At 41.3% G+C, this 20453-nt stretch overlaps 1 non-coding gene across 1 annotated transcript; it reads left to right on the top strand.

Moving 5' to 3' along the window:
• The first annotated feature begins 3298 nt into the window (after positions 1-3298).
• On the top strand, positions 3299-3405 carry LOC148292316 (small nucleolar RNA R71). Its single transcript, XR_015827169.1, has one exon. It is a non-coding gene; the product is annotated as a small nucleolar RNA R71 (small nucleolar RNA).
• Positions 3406-20453: the final 17048 nt, after the last annotated feature.

Here is a 20453-nt window from a genome sequence, read left to right on the forward strand (position 1 = left end):
GCGTGGTTTTGCGTCCTTCTTAGTGAGCAAGTATCTAAGAGCTGCATGGTCAGAATAAACAATTACTTTAGAACCAACAAGATAAGAACGAAATTTTTCTAAAGCAAAAACCACAGCAAGGAACTCCTTCTCTGTTGTGGAGTAGTTGATTTGAGCATCATTCAAGGTCCGGCTAGCATAATGAATCACATGGGGGAGCTTGTTCTTCTTTTGACCTAAAACTGCACCAATAGCAAAGTCAGAGGCATCACACATTATTTCAAATGGTAAAGACCAATCTGGAGCTATGATAATAGGGCTGAAGTTAGCTCCCTCTTCAAGGTAGTAAAGGCTTCCATGCAAGCTTCATTAAACTCAAAAACAGCATCCTTAGCAAGGAGATTACACAATGGCCTTGTAATGCTAGAGAAATTTTTGATGAACCTTCTATAGAATCCAGCATGACCTAGAAAGCTTCTAATTCCTTTCACAGAGGTAGGGGGTGGCAGATTTGAGATGAGATCGATCTTGGCTTTATCCACTTCAATTCCCTTGCTTGAAATCACATGGCCTAGCACAATGCCTTGTCTCACCATGAAGTGACACTTCTCCCAATTCAAAATCAGGTTTGTTTCCTGGCATCTTTTAAGCACTAGAGACAAGTGGTAAAGACAATTATCAAAAGAGGAACCAAAAACTGAAAAATCATCCATAAATAGCTCAATGAATCGTTCCACCATATCTGAAAAGATAGACATCATGCATCTTTGGAAAGTTGCTGGGGCATTGCACAAACCGAATGGCATCCTTCTATAAGCAAACGTACCAAATGGGCATGTGAATGTGGTTTTCTCTTGGTCTTCCGGAGCAATGGGAATTTGATTATAACCTGAAAAACCATCAAGAAAACAATAGTAAGCATGGCCAGATAAACGTTCAAGCATTTGATCAATAAAAGGCAAGGGGAAATGATCTTTTCTAGTGGATGTGTTCAACTTCCTGTAATCAATGCAAACTCTCCAACCAGTGATAGTTCGTGTAGGAACTATCTCATTCTTCTCATTCTTCACAACGGTGATTCCGGACTTCTTCGGAACAACTTGTACAGGGCTCACCCACTTAGAATCTGAAATTGGGTAGATGATTCCTACATCGAGTAGCTTTAAAACTTCAGCTCTAACCACCTCTTTCATGTTGGGATTTAGCCTCCTTTGGGCATCACGGGATGGTTTGCTGTCTTCTTCCATTAGAATCCGGTGCATGCACATGCTTGGACTAATTCCTTTGATGTCTGCTATGGTCCACCCAATGGCTGTTTTATGCTCTTTTAGAACCTTAATTAAGCTCTCTTCTTCATGTGAGGTGAGACCTGCAGCAATTATAACAGGGAGAGTTTCGTTAGCACCCAAATAAGTATATTTAAGATGATTGGGCAGTGGTTTAAGTTCTAGCTTTGGTGGGGTGATAATGGATGGCTCCAATTTCGTGGATGATGGTCCAAGAGGCTCGAGTGGTGGCCTAAAGGATGGTGGGTATGGTTGAAACACTTCTAAGGCAGCCACCACTTCTTGGAACTCCGGTTCACAAAGATCTTCCTCTTCTTGTGTTAAGACAGCTTCTAGAGCATCATTAAACTTTCTCTGCAAAATTTTGGAAGAAACCTCATGATCCACAACATCAATTGAAAAGCAAGAATCAAGAGAGATAGAAGGTTGAGATAGAGCATTAAGCATTTTAAATTCAACAGTTTCACCCAGAACAGTCATGGAAAGGGTGCTATCTTTCACTTTGATAACTGTGTCTGCAGTGGCCATGAATGGCCTGCCTAGGAGAATGCGATCAACATGATCTCCATTTGGATTGTCTTCCATGTCCATCACTACAAAATCAGCAGGGAGAATTAGTGTATTAACTTGAACTAAAATATCTTCTACAATACCTTTTGGATATTTTATAGAATGATCAGCTAGTTCAAGTCGTATTGAAGTCTTCTTCATCCCTTCTAAGCCAAGCTTTTGATACAATGAATATGGCATTAGGTTGACACTTGCTCCCAAGTCCAACATGGCTCTTCCAACCTTATTGCCTCCAATGTTAATGGGAATGTCAAAGCTGCCAGGATCAACTAGTTTTGGTGGAAGCTTCCTTTGCAACACAGCACTTACATTCTGGTCAAGCTTTACATCTTCATTTGGAGCGAAATTGAGCTTGTGAGTTTTCAAGTCCTTGATGAACTTTCCATATGCAGGAATCTGTTCAATAACATCAAGCAAAGGCAAATTGATATTAACTTTACTCAAAATATCATAAATCTCTTTAAAAGCCTTATCTTGCTTTGCTTTCTTAAGACGGCCTGGAAATGGAATCGGTGGAACATATGGAGCGGGTGGCACGTATCTATCTTCTTGAAGATGTGGTGGCACAAATTTGTCATCTCTCTTATGCAATTGGAATTGTTTGGATTCCTGAGAATCTGATTTGGCATTAGGAGCAGATTGAGAAGTTTTGAGATGTTCCCCTTCTGTAGCCGTGGTCTCCTCCTCTTCATCTTCTACAATCACAACATCATTTGAAAGATTAGAATCAACTTTACTATCAATGATCTTACCTGATCTGAGCACATGAATGGCCTTGGCTTCTTGGTTCTTTGGATTGATCTCGGTTTGGCTTGGCCATTTCCCAGGTGCTCTTTGAGTTATTTCAGTAGCTAATTGGCCTATTTGAACTTCCAATTTGGTAATGGCAGCTTGTGTAGTTTGCTGGAAATTGGATTGGTTGATTGCCATCTGCTTAACTATATCCTCCAATGATGATGTTTGTTGTGGCTTTTGAAATGAAGGGGGATTGGCTTGATTCTGAGTATTCCTCCATGAAAAGTTTGGATGATTCCTCCAACCTGGATTATAACTTTGAGAGTATGGATCATTTCTTGGACCTTGGTTGTAGGAATTTACCAACTTAGCTTGCTCTTGCACAAATTCTGGATATCCAGCCCCAAGTGGACAAGCTATGGTAGCATGGTCAGGAGTTTCACAAACTACACACTTCTTTCGGAGGGCTTCTTGAGTTTAATGCAAGAAGAGCATCTAGCTTTTGTTCCAGTTTTGAAATCTGCACACTAGAAGCATCATTAGAACCACTAATAACACGTTTACCTCTTGTATCCGTATGTTGGGTCTCCATTGCTATCTCCTCAAAGAGTTCGTATGTTTCTTCTGGAGTTTTGGTTTTAAAAGAACCACCTGCAAAATTGGTGACTATATTATGACTAGAAGGGGTTAGTCCTTTATAAAACATACGCATTTGAAGCTTCAATGGAATCCCATGATGAGGACATTGGTTGAGCAGCCCATTGAATCTCTCCCATGCTTCACAAAACGATTCATCATCTTGCTGTGCAAATAACAAGATCTTATCCCTAAGCATGTCGGTCTTTTGCGTCGAGAAGTATTTCTCCAAGAACTTCTTTTGAATGGCAGCCCATGTAGTGAGTGAACCAGGCTTCAAAGAATTCAACCAATATTTCGCCTTATCCTTCAAAGTGTATGGAAACACTCTCATTCGAAGTTGATCTTCTGTCACACCTGTCAAGGGAAAAGAACTCACAACATTAAAAATATCCTTTATATGAGTTAATGGATCTTCATTAGGTAAACCATAAAAGGAAGGCAGCATATTAAGATGAGAAGATTTAAGCTCATAATTTCGAGCTACAGTGGGCAGCAAAATGCTTGAAGGAGATGCTGGAATTGTTGGGATATCAAGTTCTCCCATGAACTCATTGGCAGCCATCTCTTCTTCTTCTTCTTGGTCTGAACTTTCTTCCGAATTTGAAGGTGAAGAACCAGGAAGTTCAGTGTGGAGAGCAATACTTGTAAATGTGGCAAGAGCTTGCTCTTTTGCAGTTGACAACTCTCTTTCTAGACGATTATGAACTTCAGAGATCACCCGGTTGGGTTGCAACGATGGTCCTGCGTTCAAAGATCTGGAGCGTTGGAACGAAGACCTCACTTGTTCAAGGAACGGTCTTTTAGACATAAACTACCTGAAACAGAAAATTAGATTAATTAGAAACACTAAAAAGAATAGGATAACCTTGGGCACATAACCAGGGAAGAACTTTCGTTCAGTCCCCGGCAACGGCGCCAAAATTTGTTGTTAATTATTATGTTAACTCGCAATTGTTCGGGGCAATTAGTAATATAGCAAGACAAGTACGAGGTCGTACCCACGAAGACTGAGAAGTTCAAATTAGTTATGTACGTAGATTACCGAATTCAAGAAGTTAGGAAGTTAAGTCTAAAACAGAAATTAAAGTGAGAGTGATTGTGATTGTGAAAGGAAGTGAGCAAACTGAAATTGCAAATGAAAGCAAATAAACAAGTGTAACAAAGAGTGGTTTTAAGAGTTGGAAAACAGATTTGGAGACTAGGGCATTCGAATCACCATAACAATTCAATTCTGGGTTATATGGAGTCAAGTAACAAGTCTAATTCAGATTCAAAGATTGATTCTAGCTAAAGTATGATTAGGCCATGGTGTTTGATCCTAACCTTGTGTTCCTAATTCCCTAATTTGATCATTTGTTGTCTAACCTAAAATTAAGCATTAGGAACCCATTAAGCATAGAAGAACAATTTAAACAACCAAGCATGTATCTAATCCCTGTTGTCGAATGCCCATACATACTCTTCCTATTCATAGTTCAATTCGAATTAAAGCATGGTGTCTACTCTTAATTCAAACCAAGATAGTTAACAAACAAGTTCTAATGGTGATCAATCATTCAAACAAGCATGTTAACTTATAAGCATAATGAATAAGAACATGAATCATGAATCAAACTTGAAACTCCAAACTTATAAACCCAGAATATTCATGTTAGGTTACATCGAAGCCCTAGTTATGGATTTAGCTACTCATAATGGAAAAGAAACTAAAATAGAAATGGGAAAACATAATGAATGCCATAAGAGTAGAAAAACCCTTTTCTGAAGTTCTTGTAGTGTCCAATGCTTCTCCAAGAGCTTCTCCACGTCTAGAAGGATGTATGAAGGATATGGAGGTGATTTGAGATGAGCTTGAGTGAGCGGTGATGGCTGAGAAAGAGGAAATTCGTAGGGAAATGGAAGGGAGGTTTTCTGGAGCTGTTTTGGTGATTTTGGGGCAGTTTAGAGTATTGGGTTGATTGCTTGAGTGTTTGGGGTTGTGGGAATGTATGAGGATGATTTCTGGATGATGGAAGTGTGGAGGATGGCTGAAGTGAATTTTGTAGCTTGAAGACTCCTCTATTTATAGGGCTAAGAGGGAGGAACATCATGATGAAATCCAACACCACCATTCCTCATTTAATACAACCCATAACTCCCACTTCATCTTGTCTATGTTAGTGTGGTTGGAATCAATCCCATCCCATACTTCTTTTGCTGCACCTCAAGCTTTCTTCACATGGGATCAAAGGTGATCAATTGTGGCTGCCTTTTGCTGCCAACCCATGTGGTCTTCTTTTGGTTGTTGAACAAAAACGAGTCTTCTGAACCATACTTGGTGTAGGAAGGCCAGAGGTTTCAAAACGTATTCAATGGGGCTCAAATTTGTATATGTTATAGTAGACACCCATTGGAACAACTGCTATGAAGAAAGTATTCCCATCGGAGCAGTAGAAGTATGCGTTTTGGGCCTTGCAATTTGGCTGCCGAACAGAGACTGGAATTGACTTCATTTCATTTATGCTTTACATGCATGCACATGCTTTCTCAATAATAACTCCAGCATGTACCAACTTGATCCTTTAGACTTTCATAGCTGGAATGCCTCCCCACTTCACTCATTATGTTGGATCCAAAGTCAGTTGCAGCATGGGTGAGGCACATGGAGGCACATGACAAAGCTGGCAGCTGCAAATCCTCCTGAGCAGGGTTGAGTGTTGGGCGGGCTGAGCACTCCACAAATGTCCAATTGGGCTGAAATTTGGATATGTTGTACTAGACACCCATTGGAACAAGTTTCATGAAGATCTTCACCTCATCCAAGCCCCATAGCATGCTGATCCAAGGCCAAGAAGCTGACCCACGAAATTGGGCTGGAAAGGAGTTGTAGCCAAAATGTGTTTGTCTTTAAGCCCTTCTTCCACTCACCCAAATCAAGCCTTAACATGCAAGGATTGCATCATTTCCTATCCAAAGTCATCATTGTTACCTAAATGTCAATTAACTGAAAGATAAACACAAAAAGGATTAAAAGCACAAGTTTAACTCAAACACATAACCAAATCATAAGCTAGAAGGATACAAAATGATATACAATTATGAACCGATCATATAGATTTCGGATCGAGCCCAAAATTTGGGCAACACCATAATATGGTGGGAGGAGTCATTTGGTGAGTTTTGAGTGAAATCCAATCGCTAGAAGTATAGAACACACCAACGACTCCAATTAGGAACGAACTGCCGTTGAACTTGAATTGTCCAATTTGGAACACCTATTGATTTCGGATCGAGCCCAAAACTTGGGCAACATCATAATATGGTGGGAGGAGTCATTTGGTGGGTTTTGAGTGAAATCCAATCGCTAGAAGTACGGAATACACCAACCACTCCAATTAGGAACGAACTGCCGTTGAACTTGAATTGTCCAATTTCTCACCCCTATTGATTTCGGATCGATCCCAAAACTTGGGCAACATCATAATATGGTGGGAGGAGTCATTTGGTGAGTTTTGAGTGAAATCCAATCGCTAGAAGTAAGGAATACACCAACCACTCCAATTTGGAACGACCTGCCGTTGAACTTGAATTGTCCAATTTCTCACACCTATTGATTTCGGATCGAGCCCAAAACTTGGGCAACATCATAATATGGTGGGAGGAGTCGTTTGGTGAGTTTTGAGTGGAATCCAATCGCTAGAAGTATGGAATACACCAACCACTCCAATTAGGAACGAACTGCCGTTGAACTTGAATTGTCCAATTTGGAACACCTATTGATTTCGGATCGAGCCCAAAACTTGGGCAACATCATAATATGGTGGGCGGAGTCATTTGGTGAGTTTTGAGTGAAATCCAATCGCTAGAAGTATGGAATACACCAACCACTCCATTTAGGAACGAACTGCCGTTGAACTTGAATTGTCCAATTTCTCACACCTATTGATTTCGGATCGAGCCCAAAACTTGGGCAACATCATAATATGGTGGGAGGAGTCGTTTGGTGAGTTTTGAGTGGAATCCAATCGCTAGAAGTATGGAATACACCAACCACTCCAATTAGGAACGAACTGCCGTTGAACTTGAATTGTCCAATTTCGAACACCTATTGATTTCGGAGCGAGCCCAAAACTTGGGCAACATCATAATATGGTGGGAGGAGTCATTTGGTGAGTTTTGAGTGAAATCCAATCGCTAGAAGTATGGAATACACCAACCACTCCAATTAGGAACGAACTGCCGTTGAACTTGAATTGTCCAATTTCTCAAACCTATTGATTTCGGACCGAGCCCCAAACTTGGGCAACATCATAATATGGTGGGAGGAGTCATTTGGTGAGTTTTGAGTGAAATCCAATCGCTAGAAGTATGGAATACACCAACCACTCCAATTAGGAACGAACTGCCGTTCAAATTGAATTGACCAATTTCTCACACCTATTGATTTCGAACCGAGCCCCAAACTTGGGCAACATCATAATATGGTGGGAGGAGTCATTTGGTGAGTTTTGAGTGAAATCCAATCGCTAGAAGTACGGAATACACCAACCACTCCAATTAGGAACGAACTGCCGTTGAACTTGAATTGTCCAATTTGGAACACCTATTGATTTCGGATCGAGCCCAAAACTTGGGCAACATCATAATATGGTGGGCGGAGTCATTTGGTGAGTTTTGAGTGAAATCCAATCGCTAGAAGTATGGAATACACCAACCACTCCATTTAGGAACGAACTGCCGTTGAACTTGAATTTTCCAATGTCTCACACCTATTGATTTCGGATCGAGCCCAAAACTTGGGCAACATCATAATATGGTGGGAGGAGTCATTTGGTGTGTTTTGAGTGAAATCCAATCGCTAGAAGTATGGAATACACCAACCACTCCCATTAGGAACGAACTGCCGTTGAACTTGAATTGTCCAATTTCTCACACCTATTGATTTCGGATCAAACCCCAAACTTGTGCAACATCATATTATGGTGGGAAGAGTCATTTGGTGAGTTTTGAGTGAAATCCAATCGCTAGAAGTATGGAATACACCAACCACTCCAATTAGGAACGAACTGCCGTTGAACTTGAATTGTCCAATTTCTCACACCTATTGACTTTGGATCGAGCCCCAAACTTGGGCAACATCGTAATATGGTGGGAGGAGTCATTTGGTGAGTTTTGAGTGAAATCCAATCGCTAGAAGTATGGAATACACCAACCACTCCAATTAGGAACGAACTGCCGTTGAACTTGAATTGTCGAATTTGGAACACCTATTGATTTCGGATCGAGCCCAAAACTTGGGCAAAACCATAATATGGTGGGCGGAGTCATTTGGTGAGTTTTGAGTGAAATCCAATCGCTAGAAGTATGGAATACACCAACCACTCCATTTAGGAACGAACTGCCGTTGAACTTGAATTTTCCAATGTCTCGCACCTATTGATTTCGGATCGAGCCCAAAACTTGGGCAACATCATAATATGGTGGGAGGAGTCATTTGGTGTGTTTTGACTGAAATCAAATCGCTAGAAGTATGGAATACACCAACCACTCCAATTAGGAACGAACTGCCGTTCAAATTGAATTGACCAATTTCTCACACCTATTGATTTCGAACCGAGCCCCAAACTTGGGCAACATCATAATATGGTGGGAGGAGTCATTTGGTGAGTTTTGAGTGAAATCCAATCGCTAGAAGTACGGAATACACCAACCACTCCAATTAGGAACGAACTGCCGTTGAACTTGAATTGTCCAATTTGGAACACCTATTCATTTCGGATCGAGCCCAAAACTTGGGCAACATCATAATATGGTGGGCGGAGTCATTTGGTGAGTTTTGAGTGAAATCCAATCGCTAGAAGTATGGAATACACCAACCACTCCATTTAGGAACGAACTGCCGTTGAACTTGAATTTTCCAATGTCTCACACCTATTGATTTCGGATCGAGCCCAAAACTTGGGCAACATCATAATATGGTGGGAGGAGTCATTTGGTGTGTTTTGAGTGAAATCCAATCGCTAGAAGTATGGAATACACCAACCACTCCCATTAGGAACGAACTGCCGTTGAACTTGAATTGTCCAATTTCTCACACCTATTGATTTCGGATCGAACCCCAAACTTGTGCAACATCATATTATGGTGGGAGGAGTCGTTTGGTGAGTTTTGAGTGAAACCAATCGCTAGAAGTATGGAATACACCAACGACTCCAATTAGGAACGAACTGCCGTTGAACTTGAATTGTCCAATTTGGAACACCTATTGATTTCGGATCGAGCCCAAAACTTGGGCAACATCATAATATGGTGGGAGGAGTCATTTGGTGCGTTTTGAGTGAAATCCGATCGCTAGAAGTATGGAATACACCAACCACTCCAATTAGGAACAAACTATCGTTGAAATTGAATTGACCAATTTCTCACACCTTTCGATTTCAGGTCGAGCCCAAAACTTGTGCAACATCATAATACAGTGGGATGAGTCATTTGGTGAGTTTTGAGTGAAATCCAATCGCTAGAAGTACGGAATACACCAACCACTCCAATTAGGAACGAACTGCCGTTGAACTTGAATTGTCCAATTTGGAACACCTATTGATTTCGGATCAAGCCCAAAACTTGGGCAACATCATAATATGGTGGGAGACGTCATTTGGTGATTTTTGAGTGAAATCCAATCGCTTGAAGTATGGAATACACCAACCACTCCAATTTGGAACGAACTGCCGTTGAACTTGAATTGTCCAATTTCTCACACCTATTGATTTCGGATGGAACCCCAAACTTGTGCAACATCATCATATGGTGGGAGGAGTCATTTGGTGAGTTTTGAGTGAAATCCAATCGCTAGAAGTATGGAATACGCCGACCCTTCCAAGTAGGAACGAACTGCCGTTGAACTTAAATTGTCCAATTTCTCTCACCTATTGAGTTCGGATCGAGCCCAAAACTTGGGCAACATCATAATATGGTGGGAGGAGTCATTTGGTGAGTTTTGAGTGAAATGCAATCGCTAGAAGTATGGAATACACCAACCACTCCAATGAGGAACGAACTGCCGTTGAACTTGAATTGTCCAATTTCTCACACCTATTGATTTCGGATGGAACCCCACACTTGTGCAACATCATAATATGGTGGGAGGAGTCATTTGGTGAGTTTTGAGTGAAATCCAATTGCTAGAAGTATGGAATACACCAACCACTCCAATTTGGAACGAACTGCCGTAGAACTTGAATTGTTCAATTTCTCACACCTATTGAGTTCGGATCGAGCCCAAAACTTGGGCAACATCATAATATGGTGGGAGGAGTCATTTGGTGAGTTTTGAGTGAAATCCAAACGCTAGAAGTATGGAATACACCAACCACTCCAATTAGGAACGAACTGCCGTTGAACTTGAATTGTGCAATTTGGAACACCTATTGATTTCGGACCGAGCCCAAAACTTGGGCAACATCATAATATGGTGGGGGGAGTCATTTGGTGAGTTTTGAGTGAAATCCAATCGCTAGAAGTATGGAATACACCAACGACTCCAATTAGGAACGAACTGCCGTTGAACTTGAATTGTCCAATTTCTCACACCTATTGAGTTCGGATCGAGCCCAAAACTTGGGCAACATCATAATATGGTGGGAGGAGTCATTTGGACAGTTTTAAGTGAAATCCAATCGCTAGAAGTATGGAATACACCAACCACTCCAATTAGGAACGAACTGCCGTTGAACTTGAATTGTCCAATTTCTCACATCTATTGATTTCGGATCGAGCCCAAAACTTGGGCAACATCATAATATGGTGGGAGGAGTCATTTGGTGAATTTTGAGTGAAATCCAACATCTAGAAGTATGGAATACACCAACCACACCAATTAGGAACGAACTGCCGGTGAACTTAAATTGTCCAATTTCTCACACCTATTGAGTTCGGATGGAACCCCAAACTTGTGCAACATCATAATATGGTGGGAGGAGACATTTGGTGAGTTTTGAGTGAAATCCAATCGCTAGAAGTGTGGAATACACCAACCACTCCTGTTAGGAATGAACTGCCGTTGAACTTGAATTGTTCAATTTCTCACACCTATTGATTTCGGATCGAGCCCAAAACTTGGGCAACATCATAATATGGTGGGAGGAGTCATTTGGTGAGTTTTGAGTGAAATCCAAGATCTAGAAGTACGGAATACACCAACCACACCAATTAGGAACGAACTGCCGGTGAACTTGAATTGTCCAATTTCTCACACCCATTGAGTTCGGATTGAACCCCAAACTTGTGCAACATCATAATATGGTGGGAGGAGACATTTGGTGAGTTTTGAGTGAAATCCAATCGCTAGAAGTGTGGAATACACCAACCACTCCAATTAAGAACGAACTGCCGTTGAACTTGAATTGTTCAATTTCTCACACCTATTGATTTCGGATCGAGCCCAAAACTTGGGCAACATCATAATATGTTGGGAGGAGTCATTTGGTGAGTTTTCAGTGAAATCCAATCGCTAGAAGTATGGAATACACCAACCACTCCAATTAGGAACGAACTGCCGTTGAACTTGAATTGTCCAATTTCTCACACCTATTGATTTCGGATCGAGCCCAAAACTTGGGCAACATCATAATATGGTGGGAGGAGTCATTTGGTGAGTTTTGAGTGAAATCCAATCGCTAGAAGTATGGAATACACCAACCACTCCAATTAGGAACGAACTACCGTTGAAATTGAATTGTCCAATTTCTCACACCTATTGATTTCGGATGGAACCCCAAACTTGTGCAACATCATAATATGGTGGGAGGAGTCATTCGGTGAGTTTTGAGTGAAATCCAATCGCTAGAAGTATGGAATACACCAACCACTCCAATTAGGAACGAACTGCCATTGAACTTGAATTGTCCAATTTCTCACACCTACTGATTTCGGATGGAACCCCAAACTTGTGCAACATCATAATATGGTGGGAGGAGTCATTTGGTGAGTTTTGAGTGAAATCCAATCGCTAGAAGTATGGAATACACCAACCCTTCCAATTAGGAACGAACTGCCATTGAACTTAAATTGTCCAATTTCTCACACCTATTGAGTTCGGATCGAGCCCAAAACTTGGGCAACATCATAATATGGTGGGAGGAGTCATTTGGTGAGTTTTGAGTGAAATCCAATTGCTAGAAGTATGGAATACACCAACCACTCCAATTAGGAACGAACTGCCGTTGAAATTGAATTGTCCAATTTCTCACACCTATTGATTTCAGATCGAGCCCAAAACTTGGGCAACATCATAATATGGTGGGAGGAGTCATTTGGTGAGTTTTGAGTGAAATCCAATCGCTAGAAGTATGGAATACACCAACCACTCCAATTAGGAACGAACTGCCGTTGAACTTGAATTGTCCAATTTCTCACACCTATTGATTTCGGATCGAGCCCAAAACATAGGCAACATCAAAATATGGTGGGAGGAGTCAATTAGTGAGTTTTGAGTGAAATCCAATCGCTAGAAGTATGGAATACACCAACCACTCTAATTAGGAACGAACTGCCGTTGAACTTCAATTGTCCAATTTCTCACACCTATTGATTTCGGATGGAACCCCAAACTTGTGCAACATCATAATATGGTGGGAGGAGTCATTTGGTGAGTTTTGAGTGAAATCCAAACGCTATAAGTATGGAATACACCAACCACTCCAATTAGGAACGAACTGCCGTTGAACTCGAATTGTCCAATTTCGAACACCTATTGATTTCGGATCGAGCCCAAAACTTGGGCAACAACATAATATGTTGGGAGGAGTCATTTGGGGAGTTTTGAGTGAAATCCAATCGCTAGAAGTATGGAATACACCCACCACTCCAATTAGGAACGAACTGCCGTTGAACTTGAATTGTCCAATTTCTCACACCTGTTGATTTCGGATCGAGCCCAAAACTTGGGCAACATCATAATATGGTGGGAAGAGTCATTTGGTGAGTTTTGAGTGAAATCCAATCGCTAGAAGTATGGAATACACCAACCACTCCAATTAGGAACGAACTGCCGTTGAACTTGAATTGTCGAATTTGGAACACCTATTGATTTCGGATCGAGACCAAAACTTGGGCAACATCGTAATATGGTGGGAGGAGTCATTTAGTGAGTTTTGAGTGAAATCCAATCGCTAGAAGTATGGAATACACCAACCACTCCAATTAGGAACGAACTGCCGTTGATTTTGAATTGTCCAATTTCTCACACCTATTGATTTCGGATCGAGCCCCTAACTTGGGCAACATCATAATATGGTGGGAGGAGTCATTTGGTGAGTTTTGAGTGAAATCCAATCGCTAGAAGTATGGAATACACCAACAACTCCAATTAGGAACGAACTGCCATTGAACTTAAATTGTCCAATTTCTCACACCTATTGAGTTCGGATCGAGCCCAAAACTTGGGCGAAATCATAATATGGTGGGAGGAGTCATTTGGTGAGTTTTGAGTGAAATCCAATCGCTAGAAGTATGGAATACACCAACCACTCCAATTAGGAACGAACTGCCGTTGAAATTGAATTGTCCAATTTCTCACACCTATTGATTTCGGATGGAACCCCAAACTTGTGCAACATCATAATATGGTGGGAGGAGTCATTTGGTAGGTTTTGAGTGAAATCCAATCGCTAGAAGTATGGAATACACCAACCACTCCAATTAGGAACGAACTGCCGTTGAACTTCAATTGTCCAATTTCTCACACCTATTGATTTCGGATCGAGCCCAAAACGTGGGCAACATTATAATATGGTGGGACGAGTCATTTGGTGAGTTTTGAGTGAAATTCAATCGCTAGAAGTATGGAATACACCAACCACTCCAATTAGGAACGAACTGCCGTTGAACTTGAATTGTCCAATTTGGAACACCAATTGATTTCGGATCGAGGCCAAAACTTGGGCAACATCATAATATGGTGGGAGGAGTCATTTAGTGAGTTTTGAGTGAAATCCAATCGCTAGAAGTATGGAATACACCAACCACTCCAATTAGGAACGAACTGCCGTTGAACTTGAATTGTCCAATTTGGAACACCAATCGATTTCGGATCGAGACCAAAACTTGGGCAACATCATAATATGGTGGGAGTAGTCATTTAGTGAGTTTTGAGTGAAATCCAATCGCTAGAAGTATGGTATACACCAACCACTCCAATTAGGAACGAACTGCCGTTGAACTTGAATTGTCCAATTTGGAACACCTATTGATTTCGGATCGAGCCCAAAACTTGGGCAACATCATAATATGGTGGGAGGAGTCATTTGGTGAGTTTTGAGTGAAATCCAATCGCTTGAAGTATGGAATACGAAAACCACTCCAATTAGGAACGAACTGCCGTTGAACCTGAATTGTCCAATTTCTCACACCTATTGAGTTCGGATCGAGCCCAAAACTTGGGCAAAATCATAATATGGTGGGAGGAGTCATTTGGTGAGTTTTGAGTGAAATCCAATCGCTAGAAGTATGGAATACACCAACCACTCCAATTAGGAACGAACTGCCGTTGAAATTGAATTGTCCAATTTCTCACACCTATTGATTTCGGATGGAACCCCAAACTTGTGCAACATCAAAATATGGTGGGAGGAGTCATTTGGTAGGTTTTGAGTGAAATTCAATCGCTAGAAGTATGGAATACACCAACCACTCCAATTAGGAACGAACTGCCGTTGAACTTGAATTGTCCAATTTGGAACACCTATTGATTTCGGATCGAGCCCAAAACTTGGGCAACATCATAATATGGTGGGAGGAGTCATTTGGTGAGTTTTGAGTGAAATCCAATCGCTAGAAGTATGGAATACACGAACCACTCCAGTTAGGAACGAACTGCCGTTGAACTTAAATTGTCCAATTTGGAACACCTATTGAGTTCGGATCGCGACCAAAACTTGGGCAACATCATAATACGGTGGGAGGAGTCATTTAGTGAGTTTTAAGTGAAATCCAATCGCTAGAAATATGGAATACACCAACCACTCCAATTAGGAACGAACTGCCGTTGAACTTGAATTGTCCAATTTCTCACACCTATTGATTTAGGATCGAGCCCAAAACTTGGGCAACATCATATTGTGGTGGGAGGAGTCATTTGGTGAGTTTTAAGTGAAATCCAATCGCGAGAAGTATGGAATACACCAACCACTCCAATTACGAACGAACTGCCGTTGAACTTGAATTGTCCAATTTGGAACACCTATTGATTTCGGATCGAGCCCAAAACTTGGGCAACATCGTAATATGGTGGGAGGAGTCATTTGGTGAGTTTTGAGTGAAATCCAATCGCTAGAAGTACGGAATACACAAACAACTCCAATTAGGAACGAACTGCCATTGAACTGAAATTGTCCAATTTCTCAAACCTATTGAGTTCGGATCGAGCCCAAAACTTGGGCAACATCATAATATGGTGGGAGGAGTCATTTGGTGAGTTTTGAGTGAAATCCAATCGCTAGAATTATGGAATACACCAACCACTCCAATTAGGAACGAACTGCCGTTGAACTTGAATTGTCCAATTTCTCACTCCTATTGATTTCGGATCGAACCCCTGACTTTGGCAACATCATAATATGGTGGGAGGAGTCATTTGGTGAGTTTGGAGTGAAATCCAATCGCTAGAAGTATAGAATACACCAACCACTCCAATTAGGAACGAACTGCCGTTGAACTTGAATTGTTCAATTTCTCACACCTATTGATTTCGGATCGAGCCCAAAACTTGGGCAACATCATAATATTTTGGGAGGAGTCATTTGGTGAGTTTTGAGTGAAACCCAATCGCTAGAAGTGTGGAATACACCAACCATTTCAATTAGGAACGAACTGCCGTTGAACTTGAATTGTCCAATTTCCGACACCTATTGATTTCGGATCGAGCCCAAAACTTGGGCAACATCATAATATGGTGGGAGGAGTCATTTGGTGAGTTTTGAGTGAAATCCAATCGCTAGAAGTATGGAATACACCAACAACTCCAATTAGGAACGAACTGCCGTTGAACTTGAATTGTCTAATTTGGAACACCTATTGATTTCGGATCGAGACCAAAACTTGGGCAACATCATAATATGGTGGGAGGAGTCATGCAGTGAGTTTTGAGTGAAATCCAATCGCTAGAAGTATGGAATACACCAACCACTCCAATTTGGAACGAACTGCCGTTGAACTTGAATTGTCCAATTTCTTACTCGTATTGATTTCGGATCGAACCCCTGACTTTGGCAACATCATAATATGGTGGGAGGAGTCATTTGGTGAGTTTTGAGTGAAATTCAATCGCTAGAAGTATGGAATACACCAACCACTCCAATTAGGAACGAACTGCCGTTGAACTTGAATTGTCCAATTTGGAACACCAATTGATTTCGGATCGAGGCCAAAACTTGGGCAACATCATAATATGGTGGGAGGAGTCATTTAGTGAGTTTTGAGTGAAATCCAATCGCTAGAAGTATGGAATACACCAACCACTCCAATTAGGAACGAACTGCCGTTGAACTTGAATTGTCCAATTTGGAACACCAATTGATTTCGGATCGAGACCAAAACTTGGGCAACATCATAATATGGTGGGAGGAGTCATTTAGTGAGTTTTGAGTGAAATCCAATCGCTAGAAGTATGGAATACACCAACCACTCCAATTAGGAACGAACTGCCGTTGAACTTGAATTGTCCAATTTGGAACACCTATTGATTTCGGATCGAGCCCAAAACTTGGGCAACATCATAATATGGTGGGAGGAGTCATTTGGTGAGTTTTGAGTGAAATCCAATCGCTAGAAGTGTGGAATACACCAACCACTCCAATTAGGAACGAACTGCCGTTGAACTTGAATTGTCCAATTTCTCACACCTATTGATTTCGGATCGAGCCCAAAACTTGGGCAACATCATAATATGGTGGGAGGAGTCATTTGGTGAGTTTTGAGTGAAATCCAATCGCTAGAAGTATGGAATACACCAACCACTCCAATTAGGAACGAACTGCCGTTGAACTTGAATTGTCTAATTTGGAACACCTATTGATTTCGGATCGAGACCAAAACTTGGGCAACATCATAATATGGTGGGAGGAGTCATGCAGTGAGTTTTGAGTGAAATCCAATCGCTAGAAGTATGGAATACACCAACCACTCCAATTAGGAACGAGGTGCCGTTGAACTTGAATTGTCCAATTTCTCACACCTATGGATTTCGGATCGAGCCCAAAACTTGGGCAACATCATAATATGGTGGGAGGAGTCATTTGGTGAGTTTTGAGTGAAATCCAATCGCTAGAAGTATGGAATACACCAACCACTCCAATTAGGAACGAACTGCCGTTGAACATGAATTGTCCAATTTCTCACACCTATAGATTTTGGATCGAGCCCAAAACTTGGGCAACATCATAATATGGTGGGAGGAGTCATTTGGTGAGTTTTGAGTGAAATCCAATCGCTAGAAGTATGGAATACACCAACCACTCCAATTAGGAACGAACTGCCGTTGAACTTGAATTGTCCAATTTGGAACACCTATTGATTTCGGATCGAGCCCAAAACATGGGCAACATCGTAATATGGTGGGAGGAGTCAATTGGTGAGTTTTGAGTGAAATACAATCGCTAGAAGTATGGAATACACCAACAACTCCAATTAGGAACGAACTGCCGTTGAACTTGAATTGTCCAATTTGGAACACCTATTGATTTCGGATCGAGCCCAAAACTTGGGCAACATCATAATGTGGTGGGAGGAGTCATTTGGTAAGTTTTAAGTGAAATCCAATCGCGAGAAGTATGGAATACACCAACCACTCCAATTAGGAACGAATTGCCGTTGAACTTGAATTGTCCAATTTGGAACACCTATTGATTTCGGATCGAGCCCAAAACATGGGCAACATCGTAATATGGTGGGAGGAGTCAATTGGTGGGTTTTGAGTGAAATACAATCGCTAGAAGTATGGAATACACCAACAACTCCAATTAGGAACGAACTGCCGTTGAACTTGAATTGTCCAATTTGGAACACCTATTGATTTCGGATCGAGGGCAAAACTTGGGCAACATCATAATATGGTGGGAGGAGTCATTTGGTGAGTTTTGAGTGAAATCCAATCGCTAGAAGTATGGAATACACCAACCACTCCAATTAGGAACGAACTGCCGTTGAACCTGAATTGTCCAATTCCTCACACCTATTGATTTCGTATGGAACCCCAAACTTGTGCAACATCATAATATGATGGGAGGAGTCATTTCCTGAGTTTTGAGTGAAATCCAATCGCTAGAAGTATGGAATACACCAACCACTACAATTAGGAACGAACTGCCGTTGAACTTAAATTGTCCAATTTCTCACACCTGTTGATTTCGGATCGAGCCGAAAACTTGGGCAACATCATAATATGGTAGGAGGAGTCATTTGGTGAGTTTTGAGTGAAATCCAATCGCTAGAAGTATGGAATACACCAACCACTCCAATTAGGAACGAACTGCCGTTGAACTTGAATTGTCCAATTTCTCACACCTATTGATTTCGGATCGAGCCCAAAACTTGGGCAACATCATAATATGGTGGGAGGAGTCATTTGGTGAGTTTTGAGTGAAATCCAATTGCTAGAAGTATGTAATACACCAACCACTCCAATTAGGAACGAACTGCCGTTGAACTTGAATTGTCCAATTTGGAACACCTATTGATTTCGGGTCAAGCCCAAAACTTGGGCAACATCATAATGTGGTGGGAGGAGTCATTTGGTGAGTTTTAAGTGAAATCCAATCGCGAGAAGTTTGGAATACACCAACCACTCCAATTAGGAACGAACTGCCGTTGAACTTGAATTGTCCAATTTGGAACACCTATTGATTTCGGATCGAGCCCAAAACTTGGGCAACATCGTAATATGGTGGGAGGAGTCATTTGGTGAGTTTTGAGTGAAATACAATCGCTAGAAGTATGGAATACACCAACCACTCCAATTAGGAACGAACTGCCGTTGAACTTGAATTGTCCAATTTCTCACACCTGTTGATTTCGGATCAAGCCCAAAACTTGAGCAACATCATAATATGGTGGGAGGAGTCATTTGGTGAGTTTTGAGTGAAATCCAATCGCTAGAAGTACGGAATACACCATGCACTCCAATTAGGAACAAACTGCCGTTGAACTTGAATTGTCCAATTTCTCACACCTATTGATTTCGGATCGAGCCCCTAACTTGGGCAACATCATAATATGGTGGGAGGAGTCATTTGGTGAGTTTTGAGTGAAATCCAATCGCTAGAAGTATGGAATACACCAACCACACCAATTAGGAACGAGCAGCCGTTGAACTTGAATTGTCCAATTTGGAACACCTATTGATTTCGGATCGAGCCCAAAACTTGGGCAACATCATAATATGGTGGGAGGAGTCATTTGGTGAGTTTTGAGTGAAATCCAATCGCTAGAAGTATGGAATACACCAACCACTCCAATTAGGAACGAACTGCCGTTGAACTTGAATTGTCCAATTTCTCACACCTATTGATTTCGGATCGAACCCAAAACTTGGGCAACATCATAATATGGTGGGAGGAGTCATTTGGTGAGTTTTGAGTGAAATCCAATTGCTAGAAGTATGTAATACACCAACCACTCCAATTAGGAACGAACTGCCGTTGAACTTGAATTGTCCAATTTGGAACACCTATTGATTTCAGATCAAGCCCAAAACTTGGGCAATATCATAATGTGGTGAGAGGAGTCATTTGGTGAGTTTTAAGTGAAATCCAATCGCGAGAAGTATGGAATACACCAACCACTCCAATTAGGAACGAACTGCCGTTGAACTTGAATTGTCCAATTTGGAACACCTATTGATTTCGGATCGAGCCCAAAACTTGGGCAACATCGTAATATGGTGGGAGGAGTCATTTGGTGAGTTTTGAGTGAAATACAATCGCTAGAAGTATGGAATACACCAACCACTCCAATTAGGAACGAACTGCCGTTGAACTTGAATTGTCCAATTTGGAACACCTATTGATTTCGGATCGAGCCCAAAACTTGGGCAACATCGTAATATGGTGGGAGGAGTCATTTGGTGAGTTTTGAGTGAAATACAATCGCTAGAGGTATGGAATACACCAACCACTCCAATTAGGAACGAACTGCCGTTGAACTTGAATTGTCCAATTTCTCACACCTGTTGATTTCGGATCAAGTCCAAAACTTGAGCAACATCATAATATG

The sequence above is a fragment of the Prunus avium genome, chromosome 8, assembly GCF_965620075.1.
Source record: "Prunus avium chromosome 8, drPruAviu1.hap1.1, whole genome shotgun sequence".
Lineage (NCBI taxonomy): Eukaryota > Viridiplantae > Streptophyta > Magnoliopsida > Rosales > Rosaceae > Prunus > Prunus avium.